At 40.8% G+C, this 16,090-nt stretch overlaps 1 long non-coding RNA gene across 1 annotated transcript; it reads left to right on the top strand.

Moving 5' to 3' along the window:
- Positions 1 to 10,916: 10,916 nt before the first annotated feature.
- LOC119087078 lies at positions 10,917 to 14,493 on the top strand. The gene is made up of 3 exons (XR_005090523.1): positions 10,917 to 11,200; positions 12,696 to 12,805; positions 14,114 to 14,493. It is a non-coding gene; the product is annotated as an uncharacterized LOC119087078 (long non-coding RNA).
- Positions 14,494 to 16,090: the final 1,597 nt, after the last annotated feature.

The raw sequence follows: 16,090 nt of genomic DNA, 5'->3' as shown, positions 1-16,090 counted from the left end.
GTAGAGAGACACTGGGCCTGGCTTGAGGTTCTGAAACCCCAAAGCCCACCCCCAGTGACACACTTATTCCCAACAAGGCCACACCTCCTCCAACAAGGCCACACCTCCTCCAACAAGGCCACACCTCCTCCAACAAGGCCACACCTCCTCCAACAAGGCCACACCTCCTAATCTCTGTCCAGTAGTGCCACTCCTTAATGACCAAGCATTCAAATATATGAGCCTAGGGGCCCGTTCCTAATCAAACCACCACCTGTAATAATATTTGATCCATAAAATCAGCAAATGAATTAATTATTTCAGAAAATCTTCCAAGTCTTAGTAGACATTAAGGATAAGGATTTGGGGGTAGTGAGAGCCTCATGGGAGGATCAGCAAGACTTGTACAACACAGTAGTACCAAGTGTGTGTTTTCAATAGTGTTAGCTACTGTTCTCATATTTGTGAGAAAACAGTTGACAGATGCCACTTAGAGAAGGAAGGACTTTTTAGGAACACAGACCATCAGTGCGGAGAAGGAACGACAGGAGTGTCCTTTTCTTGGTCACACTAGCATCTGCAGTCTGCAAGCAGAGAAAAAACTCTGGAGCCATCTTCGGACGTCCTCTTCTTTTTTTCATTTTCATCCCAGCTTACAGGATGGTGTCGCCTACAGTCACATGAGCCTTTTCATGTTGAAATCCTAGAAACAGCCTCACAGACCTGGTGACCGGGTGTGTCGCCTGGTGATTCCAAATCCAGCCCCATTGACAATGACAATTAACCACCATAGTCAGGTCTTTATGGGAAATCCATTTGCCGGAAGTTGTTAGGAGTGGAAAGAATATTAAAAGGCAGAATCTCTGTCCTCGGGGAATTGAATCTCTGCCCTCGAGGAATTGAGGTCCTTGGGAGAGAGACACATTTAAGATTTTTATATCAAGTGCTGTGTAGAAAGTGGGAAGGGACATAAGTAACAGAGAACGAGATATCAGGGTTCAGCTGTCTTGGCTAGACCACAAAAGAGAAAAGACACAGAACAATCTTTTCTGTGATGCTGTGCTTCTGTTTCTTTGAGAAAGAAACTGCTTCCCAGGCTGAGATTCTGAGTGTGAGAGGGAAATGCCTTTGGCGTGGTGTAATTTCCTCCTTTGGAAGTCTTGCTCAGAGGACGCCAGGCGTGGGGAACAAGCAGTGAGTCCTCAGCTTGGCCTTTTCTCTTCTCTTAACTCAGTGTTTTACTTTAGGACAGTGGTTTGTGAGTTTTTTTTTTTTTTTTCTAAATTATATCTCTGTCTCTGTCTTTTTGTCTGTCTGTCTGTCTCTGTCTCTCTGTCTCTGTCTCTGTCTGTCTCTGTCTCTGTCTCTGTCTCTCTCTGTGTGTGTGTGTGTGTGTGTGTGTGTGTGTGTGTGTGTGTGTGTGTGTGTGTGTGTGTGTGTGTGTCTGTGTGTGTCTGTGTGTGTGATATCCACAAGAGTTGATCCTCCCTTCCACCACATGGATCCCAGGATTGAACTTAACTTGTCAGGCTTGGCAGCAAGGATCTTTACTTACTGAGGCATCTTAGCAGTCCTGTGAGGACGTTTTCCCCCCACTTCACACAGAATTTTCTTTCTTGTGGAAGGCTTTTATTGTAGGTATACACAAATGGAGATTCACTGTGGAACAAACCCAAGTGCCTTCCCTCTGGTGTTAATGGTGATTGGCATTTTGCCTAGTCTCTACATTGCCTATTCCTCCTCCTCCCCTTCTATTCTTTTTTTCCTGCAATATTTAAAAGCAAATCCTAGGCACATTACTATTTCACACCTTGTGTTTCAATGTGTTCCTGAGAAGGGACTGTAACCGTTTACCATCACCACACATGAAATGGTAACAATGATCCATCAGTATCCTTCAGTACCTAGCTCATATTCAAAGTTCTTTGATTGTTTAACAAATGTTTTCTTTAAAAGGTGGGTTTTCTCCAATTCAGATATCCATACCATGTCCACACACCCTCTTGCTTTTTTCCCCCCATCTATCTGCAGTAGCAAACTTCTTTCCTCTCGGCTGATAAAAGAGAAATTCTGGATCTGATTACTCCCCCATGGTGTTGGTATCATCTGATGGGCTATCCTACCTCTGTTTTGCACATGAATTGGAAGCTTTTTATGTCCCATTTTGACTGGTTCTTGAGTCAGTGGCTGGGTCCTGGTTACAGCCCGATTCTTTCTTTGAAAACAGCAGTTCTTGGGTTCGTAGCAACTGAGCAAACACGAACTTTTACTTTAATGCATTGTGAATATCTGGGGCCTTATCACACTTGCGGTGTTTGCTGATCGTCTCCTCACTTAACCCAACAGGGAAAAACACTGGCTTCTCTATAAAATGGCTAATTTCTTTCTTTCTTTCTTTCTTCCTTCCTTCCTTCCTTCCTTCCTTCCTTCCTCCCTCCCTCCCTCCCTCCCTTCCTTCTTTCTTTCTTTCTTTCTTCCTTTCTTCCTATCTTCCTTCCTTCCTTCCTTCCTTCCTTCCTTCCTTCTTTCTTTCTTTCTTTCTTTCTTTTTTTGTTTGTTTGTTTTTTGAGACAGGGTTTCTCTGTGTAGTTTTGGTGCCTGTCCTGGAACTCACTTGGTAGCCCAGGCTAGCCTTGAACTCACAGAGATCCTCCTGGCTCTGCCTCCAGAGTGCTGAGATTAAAGGCGTGCGCCACCACCCAGCCAAAATGGCTAATTTCTAATTCTATCATTTCTTAGGTTGCATAGTTTGTTTTACTGTATAAATAATAATTTGGGAAGATCTCTCCTTTATCAATTGGGGTACTTGATTCTATTGATCTGCTCATTCAAGAAAAATAGATTAAATACTGAGCATTTTCATACTGTTGGTGTCCAGGACAAGGAGCTGTGACTATCTTTTCCTCTAGTGATGTTTAATAAAATAATTTTCTCTCTCCTTTTTAAAAAAAGCATCTCTGTGAGCATGAAAGTGTTTAAAGACAAGATTATGTATTTATTTTCATTTTTATTTATGTATATGTGTGGGAATTTGTGGGAATGCATACCATATGTATGTATGTGCCCAAGGAGGCCGAAAGAGAACATTGGGATCACTCCTGGAGCTGGGGTTACAGACAGTTGTGAGCTGCCAGACGTGGTTGCTGGGAATTGAACTTGGGTCCTCTGGGAATGCAGGAAGTGCCATTAACTGCAGAGCCATATCTCTATCCGCAGCATATGGGTTTTTATATATTCAATATATTTTATATGTTGTAGTCATTTCTTCCTAAGGTCCACTGTTACATCATCTGATTGTGAAGCATCCTTCCCGGGGATTTCTGTACTCTGTTGGTGTTTTCCTTGCTTCCTGGCAAAAGAGGTTACAGCTTTATGATTTGCCTTTGATCTGGAATCAGCCATCTCTGTAGGGACACTTAGTTCTTTATATGGGAAATGACTTTTAGAGACATAATTGAGGTAACATGAGCATTGCTGCTGTTAGACTCTTACTGTTTTAAACCTTACAGTTGATAGAGATAAGAAATTCATATTCTTAATATAAGTGTTTTTCATAGATCATAGTGACATTTAAAAATTATTTTAATTTATGTATATGGGTGCTTTGCCTGTGTGTATGGCTGTATCTCACATGCATGCAATGCTCACAGAGATCAGAAGAGGGCATTGGATTCCCTGGAACTGTAATTATAGACAATTGTGAGCCACCAGGTGGGTGCTGGGAATAGAACCTGGGTCCTGTGGAAGAGCAGCCAGCGCTCTTAACCACTGAGCCATCTCTCCAGCATGCATAGTAATGTTTTCAAATAAAAATAACATTACAAGGTTTTTACTCACCTGAATTTTTCTTATTCTCTCCTTACTTGAAAAACTTCAGTATCTACAACATGTAATAATTTGCTTTATCTCATTATATACACAAACTAGTTCAAACAGACTTTGGTAGATAAGACGGCTGGTATAAGTTAAAGTAAGGTTGTACCCCATTTTGTCTTTAGTATATGCCCATCAGGAACTTACAGCAATTATAATTTGAAGTTATCTGGTCTAATTCTTTTTTTTTTCAATGATCATGTTACTTATTTGGTGGTTTATTTATGTCAGTTGACTAATTTTTAAGTGAATTTAAAGTTTCCAAATGTATAAAATTCATGACTTCAAGTCTTATATAGAAATCTCAGAGAAATCTTGCTTCAAACATTATTCTTTCTACCTGTCCTTTTGCATACCCCATAGAGAATCATTTTCAAGTACATTTATCTAACTTCTTTTGTGTTTCATTTGGAAAATGTAAAAACACTTGTACGAACACACACATACACAATAAATAAATTAAAATTAAAACAAGACACACAACATAATCTAAGGCTAACACCTCCTTTCCCTGACTCAGTGGGCCTCCTGCATGCCCAGCACACCCCGCCACTGAGTCAAACTTGCAACCCCATAATGATAACGTTTGTTATGTGAACGAGGGACCTACAAAGTGACCAATAACTGTCTACCTTGCAACATGCTGTATTTGTGCATGGTTTTTGTCCCTTAAACTGGATTTCTATTTGCCATAAGCTATGACAGCGTACCTTGATTTCCTGTATTTTCCTAGTTTTGATGCTTTCCAGAGAAGCATGAGGCTGGCGAATGGCTCTGTGGGCAAGGGCACTTTATGTCAAGTCTGGAACCCACACGTAGGAGACGGCCCGCTTCCGAAGTTGTCCTTCTGACCTCCCTACACGCACACACGCACGTGCACAACCCCCAAGTAAACAAATGTAATTTTTAAAAATCCCTGTGTTAGTTTAGGGGCCATCTTTGGGTTCTTTGAGCTCTCATGCTTTTTCTGAGAGGAAATGGAGATCTTTTTTTATCCTTGCAATAACCACGGTCATCCACTAGATGGCAATGCAACATAGCAACCTGCTTTGGAGCCTTTAAGCCTCAGAAACCTGGTTTCAAACCAAAATAACAGAACTTTGTAAAAAATCATTTTTGCTAAACATTAAATGTAAAATAGTCTCTTTAAAAACGTTTAATAGCTCTGTCCTGTTTAAAGAAATAGGAGCATAAATCTACAGGAATAATGTATTATATAAAATCATCTTGCCATTGTCTAAATTTTAAAATTCTTCTAAAACCAGCAGTTGTATTTCAGATTCATTTCATGTCAGATGAACAAATAGTTACAAAAAATTTTTTGAAATAAATCATTTGGTTACTAACACTTTAAGCCTCGGTCATATATGAGAGATGAACAAAATTAGTTATTTGATCAAGATATTGCCAAAATACGATTACATTTACAATTAAAATATATTTGATATATAGCATCAAGCTATTCATTTAATAAGCTGCTTCTAGACAGATCCTTAAAAAATTAATTGTGATGGACTAAGAATTATTCTACAAATTAAAATGAAGATTATTTCTTGTCCTTGAAAGAGTGGTAACATAAATTGTTTTTCATCAAAAATTCAACTGTATAAAGGGGAAGGGATGTGGTGTTACAAGGTTGTCTGTTGTATTTTTTAATTTCACCTTTTGCTTGCATATGTAAATAAGAATCTTAATGTGTTTGAATTAATGTGTTCAAGCAAACACATCCAAGGTGTGCAGCATTTTCTAACCGGGAACAGTGAGAACTAGAAAAGGAGCCTTGGGAGGGATGATGCCAGCCCTCTCCAGTGATGATGAGCTTTCATAATAAAAGGTGAAATAAATAAACTGCTGACCACATTTCCAATCAAAGATGTCGGATTAACTGTCAGAACTACGTGAGTTTATACCCTAATCTGAACTGCCAACTGCAGATAAGAAAGTCTTCAATTCAAAATTATGTATTTCCAGTTAAGGTCAGGACAAGAACTTGACCACAGGTGGGACTAATGTTTATCTGCTTCAGCAAATCTTAAAACTGAATTGTACATGTCTTTCTCTGGACAACCATTTTAAAATCAGTTATCAGATGGACTGAATGGCATGCTCTATAGTAGAATACGATGGCTTTTGTATCTTTAGGACATAGACCTCTTAAACCTAGCAACCGTGTGATGGCAAAAGGCATCTTTTCTGATAGAACTCCCTCCTGGGAATTCTGCACCATTTTCTTGCAATGTGCTTGGATAGGCTTTCCCGGAAGTCACCGAAAGATGCCAAGGTCTAGGCTTTTTCTTAACTGCATGTGGTCCTTATGTCATCTTATTATGTGTTTATCTTTGATGCACTTTGAAAAGTGAAAGAATGTGATATCGACAACTTCCAGCCCCCACACAGAGGAGGGACGCATTGGCTGGAGTGATTTCCTTCTGCGGTGACTTCCTCTTCCCTGTTATTTCGAAGGCTTTTCAGTAGTGTGGATATTTCAGGCCAGAAGGGACGTTCCAGGCGAACATGGGGATAGTGGTGGTGCTGTGGACTGCTCCATAGAAGCTCCTTGAAGGGCCACGTGGTAGTAAAATGAGAGCTTCGGGGGGGGGGGATGGTACCAGTTCTATGAAAGACGATAGTTTTAGTTTCTATTTGTATTCTACTTTTGTAAGCAGTCTGAGTTATCACAAGATGAAATGTGAACAGGAGAAAGGAGGTCTGTTGACTGTAAGGAAGGCATCCTCATGTAAGGTATTAAACTTTATGGACAAGCCTGAATAGTAATGGCCATTTGGATGGCACCTCAGCTACCAAATGACTTTATAACAGAAAATTAAGGTGGAGACTATTCAAACCGGAATGATGTAACTGTGTACCGTGATAATGCATGTGCTTATACGTATATAGAATAGTAACACATCCATCTATGGCTGTGTCTAATCTATCTAGCTACTTCTACCCCTACTTCAATAATGTCAAAATTGCCACACCTTTAAAAGCTAAGAGTTTTATAATTATGAAAGGAACACATTTTTGTAGTAAAATAGCTGGAAAATATATAAATGAGGATAAAAATTATAGTATGTAATTGAAACCAACCAGTGTATTCATTTACATATTTTAATTATTATACAAGCATAAGTTTTAGCCCTGAATTCTCATTTAGCATTGTATCATGACAAACTTCCAGGTTGTTAAAGGTGTTTTGGAAGCATTTTGATCGTGATTGTGTAATATTCTGTGACACGAATAGAGTTTTAAACTAGTTAATTGTATACCACCCATTGGACATGCTGCTTATGCTGATATTTTACCATCATAAATGGCATTGCAACCAACTCTTTGCAGAGGCATGCACGAGCCTATATTGAATTATTTCTTTAGAAGCAGAATTAGGGGCTGGAGAGGTGGCTCAGCCATTAAAAGATGAATCATACTTCTCTTACAGAAGACCTGAGTTCAGTTTCCTGTACCCATGTTGCACAGCTGCCTGTAACTCCAGCTCCAGGGGATCTGACACCCTCTTCTGGCCTCCGTGGGCACTGCAGTCATGTGAGCAAATTCACACACAAGACATACACACATACACATACTTAAAAATAAAGATCTTGCTGGGTGGTGGTGGCACACGCCTTTAATCCCAGCACTTGGGAGGCAGAAGCAGGCGGATCTCTGTGAGTTCAAGGCCAGCCTGGGCTACAGAGTGAGTTCCAGGAAAGACGCAAAGCTACACAGAGAAACCCTGTCTCGAAAACAAACAAACAACAAACAACAACAACAAAATCTTTAGAAGCAGAATTAGAGAAGCAGAATTAATATTTAGTGACCAGGAATGCTTTTCAAAATCTGTCAATATGATTTCCTAAAATTAATATAAACTTATGTTCTTGTAAATAATAGATGCATGCTGTCTTGGTGAGCATTAACACTGAAAGTGTATTTTGTCAATTGTATAGGTTACAAAGCCAAATATTGTAATGTTGCATTTATCTACTAGTGAGTGTGGTAATTTAAATTTTTTTTTGCTGTAAGTGGCATTTCCCTATTAGAATTCTTCATAGTCTTTCTTCATTAGTATGTGTTATTTGAGAGTGCTTATCATATAAAAAAAAAGCTGCTTCTTGCCAATACTCTTTCTGTCCATTGCATATGAGCTTGTTTGCAGTTTCTTGCTTAGCTTTCTAACATGCAGAAAACTTAACTTTATTATGTTATCTTTTCCTTTATATATCTCTTGACTGCCTTTATCTAGAAATAATCCTTCTTAACTTTGTGGCAGTTGCAAAATTTTTATTTAGCATTTTAGAATTTTACTGTTGTTATTAAATTCCTTATAAAGTCTACCAGTATGGCATAAATTGAAGTCAATTTAATTTGACTATCATTTAAAAAAGAGGAAATCTGTAATTGTTTGAGTAAAATGTAGTTACATGTATTTTTGGTGTCAAGATAGGTAAAATGTGATACCTAAAATCACATTGAAAATAGCATTGAAATTATTCATAAAGTGTGTTTTTTGAATGGTTCATATGGAAGCATAACCATGGAGAATAAAACCTAATTCTGTATTAAGTTAATCAGATCTTTGTTAGAGAGATCATTTTTTTAAGAAACAATTTTTTCAAGCTGGACATGGTGGCACACACTTTTAATTCTAGCACCAGGGAAGGATGGGGCAGAGGCAGGTATATCTCTGTGAGTTTGATGTCAACCTGGTCTACAGAGCTGGTTCTAGGACAGCCAGGGCTACACAGAGAAACCCTGTCTCAAAAAAAAAAAAAAAAAAAAAAAAAAAAAAAAAAAAAAAAAAAAAAAAAAAACCACATACACACCAACAAAACAAAAACAAAAACAAAAACAAAACAAAAAAAAGAAACAACTTTTTTTTTTCATACAAAATTTTTGGCAACATAGCCTATATACAAGACTTGAGCAAAAAGGTTCTTGGGGTGTCAGCATGAACTTAACCTCACCTCATGTCTAGATGTTTGGAGCTAAAATAATCCAAGAAAAAAATACTATATGAAAATAAGACATCATCCTGGCCTGACTTATAGTGCATTGTATTTGTTTTAGCAGCTTTAAACCACTGCTGATACATTTACCATCAGAAGAGACTACACTTCAAGTCAACTTGATAATAGATATACTTTGAGTAGGAGTTTGGATAGCTTACTTGATGCACTGAAATCTTCCTTTATATATGTATATTTTCGGAATGGTAAGGATTTGAAGAGTTATGCAAAGACAATAGAGTATCAAGTGGTATATTTAATTAATATTTTCTATGGGCAGATTATAGAGTTCATGGAGAATAAATTTGCTAAGCACTTAAAAAATCTGGTTGGACACAGCTTTAGACAGACTAATAAACATTTCTCAAGAAACATGTGCAGAAAGTCATTTTATATCATTTCTGGACCAACTATGCAAGAAAGAGTCCATAAACAGAAAGGTAAAAGAAAAAAAGAAGAAAAAACAAGATTTTCCTGGTTTGGTTATCCTAGAATGCACCACATGGCTGGATCTATGAATATAATTTCAGAGTTAAGATTTCTGCTTCAGCAATGTGGAAGAGCTTAGTATTAATCTTTCTCATTTTTTCATAGACTTTTGTACCAAAAATGTTTTTATATGCATTGTGTTTTTGTAAATGGTGTTGCTAAAGTATATTGGTGTTTACTTTAGAAATATTTCAATCTTTTGGCCATTTTCTGATTACTGAAGTCACTAATAATTCACAAATTTTTAAAAATGAAATGCTAATATCTTCTAAATAAAACAGAGCTGTGAGCTTTGGTGTGGGAAGACACTGAGCCAGTTAATTTGAGTTTCATTTGGAGACACTTCCTAAATCTTTAGCTCTAATGGATAAAAGCCATGTTGGTGTTATAGTTCACGCCAAGTAGTTTCAGCAATTATTAGTGGCATATATGATAGTTAATTTAATCCAGTCTTTTATTTTACACATAATATGGCACATATAACCAATAGCAATATGTTGTGAGATGTAGTAGGCTAAATACATTTTAAAATATAGAGAAAAAGAATATAGTTCAATTATGCGGGTAGTTGCTATTTGTGGGAAGAGGGAACCACACATAAAACTCTAATTGCACTTAAATTCGGTATTTCACTGATTTAAGTGCATCTGGATGTTAAGATTCATTTTTAAGAGATTTAAATTACTAAAAAAAAGTATTCACAGCTAGTTACACACATAGGAAGTTTTGATAAATAGAAAAACAAAAGTGTATTAAATTTCTTCTTCTAAGCTGTGGCTCAAGAATTCCAAAATAGCTGCCTGTGAAAATAAAAAAAAAAATTCATTTTTGTACACTTCATTTAAATGAATCTTACCAGATTTACTTGCTTGTCTTTTTATTAAATTTGTGTTTGTCTTGGTTTTTAGAATCAGTTCTTATTCTAAACAGCTATAGAAATTCAGCCAATGGGCCTGTCAACTAATTTACAGCAATATAAAGTTGTAATAAACTAAATTTAAAAAGAGCATCAGGTGCAGGACATTGCTGGTCCTTTAGGAGACAGAGTTCCTGGGCTGAGATACTTTGGACCAGTCTCTTGTTTAGTGTGAGTCTCTGTCCACGTGTTTTCATGACTTCATAGTATTGGTGCATTTTGACCTTGAAACAAAATCCTGTTAAACATTCTTTTGTCCTTTAAGGATTTTAAAAGAAACCTCCAACTTAGAAGCATGGCTTTCCCCCAAGGGTCACACTTTTATTCTCTGAAGAGAAGTGAAGAATTTTACAGGTGAAGGAAGCCGGGCCACAAGCAGCTAGCCAACCTCTTTGCCTAAGAAACCCGGGGCTCTGGAATTGTCCCTGGAATTGTCGAGGTGCCTGAGAATCCTTCGGAGAGGCAGAGAACTAACGGTCCTAGTGCTAGGCTAGCCTCAGAAGTCATTTGCTTGCTTCTGGCCCTTTATGAGCAAGGATCAATTGAAGAAGGAATCAGTCTTCTTGGGGAGTGGGGTTGGGTGGGGTGGGGTGCCGGGGGTGGTGGGGCGAGTGGGGGCAGAAGTCCGGTCCACCACACTTACATCGCAAGAAGCGTCTCTATTACAAACCTCCTATCATTTAATAACTTTGTGGTTGAGCTTGTTGGGTCTGCTAAATTAACTGTTCTACCTAAAAGCTTTCCAAATGTAACAGCCGGCCAGTAGAACGCATAATGTTTTCTCATCAAAGCAGTACTGAATTTTAACCAACTTAACCCCTTTAAGCCTCTCATAGGCCCGAGGTCTGTTGTGTGGTGGGTGCTGTCTACCACAGCGTCTGAGAAATGACGGTCCCCTAAAGTTCCGCAGAACTTTCCTACCAGGGGCATTCTCACGGTAAGACATCAAGTTTTGAAAATTACCATTCTTAATTGTCTACTCTCTTAACACTTTTCATATTCATCTGGAGAATGCCTGAGGGGTTTCTTATTTTTATTTTTTATTTTCCCTGCTGCTGAGATATTTTTTCCTTTCAACCACAGATGGAGTCTTATGCAGTGTTTGTTTTGCTAGGATTGTAGACTCCTGCCTTGCAGAACTTGTTTTAGAAAGCCGCTAAATGGAGTTCTTGTTCAGATTTAAAATGCATATTCAGGGTATGCAAATGAATTGTAGTCAAATTAAGCCCTGAAAAAAAAAAGCCCTAAATATCCTGCTAATGAACAGGGCATTCAGGCGCTAAAGATCCCATTATGATGGGATTATAAAGAACCTGCGTTTAATTATGACTTGTAAAAGGCACTTTCAGGTAGGAATAAAGAGGGTAACACTTGTTCAATTAGAGGTGAACATTCGTCTAGGAGGTGCAAAAGCCTTTCTGTGATAAGACCCAGAAATCTTGTTTTTCTGCTAATGCGATTTCATACATTTTTGTTGCACCATGGGCCGAGCAGCATTCCTAGTCCGTTGCCTCGGATGGGAATTGTTCAGCGCCATGTCACACATAACTGTGATCCAGTCTTCATGCAGAGCAGTGAGCCGATCCCATAGGCAGGGGAGAGTGTCTGCCGAAGGCAGGCGCGCTGATTCATTCCCCTCTTCAGTCTTTGTCGCCAGCCTCGCATCCTTTTCACGTTTATTCATGAGCTCACCGCACCGGGAAGGGGAAAAATTTATTTGCATTATAACACTGCATTTAAAAGCTGTAAATTACATGGAGCTATAAATCCTGCCTTTTGGTAAACACTAACCTCATAAAATCTGCGGGTTTGCGTGCCCACGTGAGTGTGCAACCTTTGGGTTTGGGCTTCTGTTCTCTGCGTCTTCCAGCCCTTTGAGTTCCAGCATCCTGACAGCCCGCAGCTAGAGAAGTGGAAAGTCTGCTTCAGTCTGAGCACACAGGAAAGAGCGTGGACTTGTTTAAAACAAGCAGGCATTGTGTGAGGACCAGGGTCCGGTCTCTCGGATCCCTCATATCCAGCTTTGCAACCCTGGGATATTTGGAAAGCACTGTGCACTCAGATCACTAAAACAGCCTTTACTGTTGGCCAAATATGTTCAGAAGCTAAGAAGCTGATAATCTGAGGAGAGTCTAAAACAGTGGTTCTCAACCTTCCGAACACTGCGACCCTTTAATACAGTTCTTCATCTTGCGGTGGCCCCATTCATAAAATTATTTTGTTGCTACTTCATAACTCATTTTGCTACTGTTATGAATTGTAATGTAAATATCTGTATTTATCAATGGTCTTAGGTGACCCGTGTGAAAGGATTGTCCGACCCCTCCCCTCCAAAGGGTTGCAACTCACAGGTTGAGAACCACTGATCTAAAAGGTTTTTGGGGAGTTGGCTATTCAAAAAGGTCACAATTCCTTGTCTTTTCTTTCATAAGGAAGAAAATCCTGAACACCTGTCACTCAGATATGTACCCAAACTTGAGCTTGCCGGTGACCTGTGTCCTCAACATCCAGCAGCCCTGAGTCCAACTGCCATTCAGGGAAGGTATTGACTGTTGTCTTAAGTGTCTTTGAACTCCTGGAGTCAGAGGTGGAGGTTGATCTTAGGTGGGGCTAGCCTAAATGCTTACAGGTAAAGCATACATTGTATGTTGGAATTCACAAAGACCACCTCCACCTCCCAAGTGCCAGGATTATTTTTTTAAGATTCATCACAGTCTAAAATATACATGATAAGATCAGGAAGGAGAAGGCCAGAAAGCCAATATTCTCTTTTGAATGCACGCTGTAACGTGAATCCTAATTGGCCTTAATAATAAAAACCCGGAGTCAGCCATCAGGGTGAAAGCTGAAAGATAAGAGAAGCAGAGCAGGCGCTGGAGAGACTTCTTACCTCTGCCGGAATCCTTAGACTGAAAGGGCCGAGCTCCTGTCTCCACCCCACCTTATCACTTCCTCTCTCCACCCGGCCATATCACTTCCTGTTTCCTGCTCTGAAATGTTGGGATTAAAGGTGTGGGCCACCACTGCCTGGCCTCTAGTGGCTAGCTCCACACTTCGATCTTCAGGCAAGATTTATCTGTGTTAAAAGCACAAACAAAGTATCACCACACAATGCAAGACCAAATCCTTTAACAAATCTTGCCCTGGGACACTTGGGACACAAGCGTAGGGACCTGAGTTAGTACCCCGAGTCCCCAAGCCCAATGTTAAAAAGATGGGTAAGAGGACTCCTGTATGAGAAACTCCAGCAATGTGCCGGGTTAGAAACTGGGATCGCTAGGGCTTGCTAGCTGCCAGCTTAGGTCCAAGTTCAGTGAGAAACTCTTCTCAAGGGAAGGAAGTGGTAGAACAGGACATCCTCCTTGACCTTCTCTGGGCACAGGCACCTGAGCCTGTCCACATACATTCACATATCACCCCTCCTCAGAACACACCACACCACACACACACACACACCTGTAGCTAAGTAGATTATGTTCCACCTCCCACCCCCCTCAATCAAGTTGTCATAAAGCTGTTTGTCATTAGGAGCTGGGGTGGGGTCTGGGGTGGGGAAGGCAGTAGAGCTTAGTTCACAGCCAATGCAGAGAGCTTCTATTAGCTGATCATGTTGGAAAAGGCTTTTGTAACACAAAGCCATGCCGACAGCACATTTGGCTCACACAACATGCCCCCAAAGACCCTGCCCCGTCCTGTTCTCAGCATTTGCTCCTCTGTCACTGCATTGGCTTCCCTTTTGCCATCTGAAGCCACCAGGCATGTTCCTGCCACAGGCCCTTTGCACTCGCTCTTCGGCCTTGAACTTTCTTCCTCCATACACCCCTGTGACAGGTATGCATGTCCCCTTCAGGATTTTACAGAGATACTACCTTCCCAAGATACTATCCCGACTCCCACCCGTCCATCTCCAACTTCCTTTTCTGAGGGATCTCTCCACGGAAAAGAACAAGAAAAGCACTCATAGAGTGGATGAAATGCTATAGGGTGATCTACAGAATAAATACAGCAAAACAGAACCTCTGTGGTCCTGAGTCAGAGGAGACGCATTCAGACCCCAGCGAGTGCACATTCTCAGGACTTGATGGACAAAGACAGGTGTTTAATGTATTGAAGCAGAACCGTGTAACAAGAAAAGATAAACACACTGTGCTAACCGTTGCTTGTCACAGTTTCATGGTTTGACTGTGTTGATCACTAAAAAGAGGATTCTTGGGATGGGGCATCCGTAAAGCCCTGGTTTGATTGTAAGCAGTGAATAAAATGGCTTGTAATCCCAGCATCTGGTAGATGAATGGGAGGGCAGACATGCGGGGAATGGAAGGGGATGGGGGGGAACGGGAAGGATTGGGGACGGGGGACTACATGACCAGAGGTTTGAGATCTCCTTTGTCTACTTTGAGGCCAGTCACAGCTACAGGAGACTCTGTCTCAAATAAACAGTGTTTCTTTACATGTGAGGAGAGACTCCACACTCTTGGGTGAAGGAACCTTATACTGGATGTATGTTTAGATGAGGAATGTTGAAGAAGACCTAGAGAGTGAAGTGGTATTGGTGGTAGTATTAAGGCTACCCCACGTAGTTAAAAGGGAGGTTTATTTTGTGGGATAACTTACAAGTAAAGGGATAGATTACAGGGTCCGGGAAAGGTGTAGCGCAGCCCAGCGGTGTTCTCTGGAAAACTCTGCTCAGTCTACCTCCAGGGTCCAGGATCCAGGAACCAAGAGAGCCAGCCCATCCAGATCTTGGGTCTTCAGGGCTCCCGTCTCAGCCCTGCCTTGTAGGTGTGACAGTTACCGAAGCCTCAAGCGGGTGGCAATTCCAGGTCAAAGCTGGAACAACTACCCACTACAAGGTGGTCAGGAAAGACCTTCTCCCCCCAGGGGCTGGAACTCAGAGGTCAGGAAAGGATGAAACTGTTCAGAACCTTTTGCTAAGCTGAGGAAGCAGGAAAGGGAGAGAAGATTTGCCGACAGATTCCGGAGATGATACTGAGTCATGGGCCCTGTGTGTTTCTTTCTTGGAGAGGTGAATAGGACCAGAAATACACATGCTGTGAGGTTAGCTGAAGGCCAGAAGCACCCCTCGCTTCCCAGCCGGGAGACCCCCAGCTACACAGCCAGCTTGGTGTGGGGGCTCTTAGAAGCCAGGTCCCAGAAGGGATTCAGGCTAAAGCTGTTGTGGGCAAGCCCAGAGGAATGGGTGACAATGGAGAGGGGTGCTGAAGCTTTGACAAGCATGTGGCTCCCTCCCTCCCTCCTCCCTCCCTCCTCCTCCCTCCCTCCTCCCTCCCTCTCTCCCTCCCTCCCTTCCTCCCTCCCTCCCTTTCTTCCTTTTCTTCCTTTTTTTCCCTCTCCTTCCTTCTTTTCTTTCTTTTTTCTCCTTCTTCCTTTTCCTTCTCCTACTTTTTTGCCAAGTTGAAAATACTCTTAGATTGCCATTGTCTCCAAATAAGCAGAACTTGTAGGTACCATATCACCCTGACTCCACAAGAAGCCTAGAGTCCTTCTATCCTTTTCCAAGAAGAAACCAGGACTACTTTCAACAGAACTTTGGGAATCCTACATGGAGCAGCCTCTATAAAGATTTTCTCGTCAACAGCTCGGGAGAGAGCATGAATTCAACCTTGAGGTTGAGGTGTTTGTGTTCTGTGTTGACTTTTCGTCATCTTTTAATGCCCGTATCAACTGCCAGTGGTTTTACTGAGAAGTAGGCTGGGACAGTGTGAAACCACAAGGACATCTGCTGATTATTATGAATGACAGAAGGGACTGAGTGTGCTAACAAACGCCAGTGTGAGGCAGGGAGAGACACGGGGCTTCAGCTGGA

This window comes from Peromyscus leucopus, unplaced genomic scaffold (genome assembly GCF_004664715.2).
Source record: "Peromyscus leucopus breed LL Stock unplaced genomic scaffold, UCI_PerLeu_2.1 scaffold_115, whole genome shotgun sequence".
NCBI classification, from domain to species: Eukaryota; Metazoa; Chordata; class Mammalia; order Rodentia; family Cricetidae; genus Peromyscus; species Peromyscus leucopus.
This window is presented reverse-complemented; position numbering and strand designations above follow the sequence as displayed.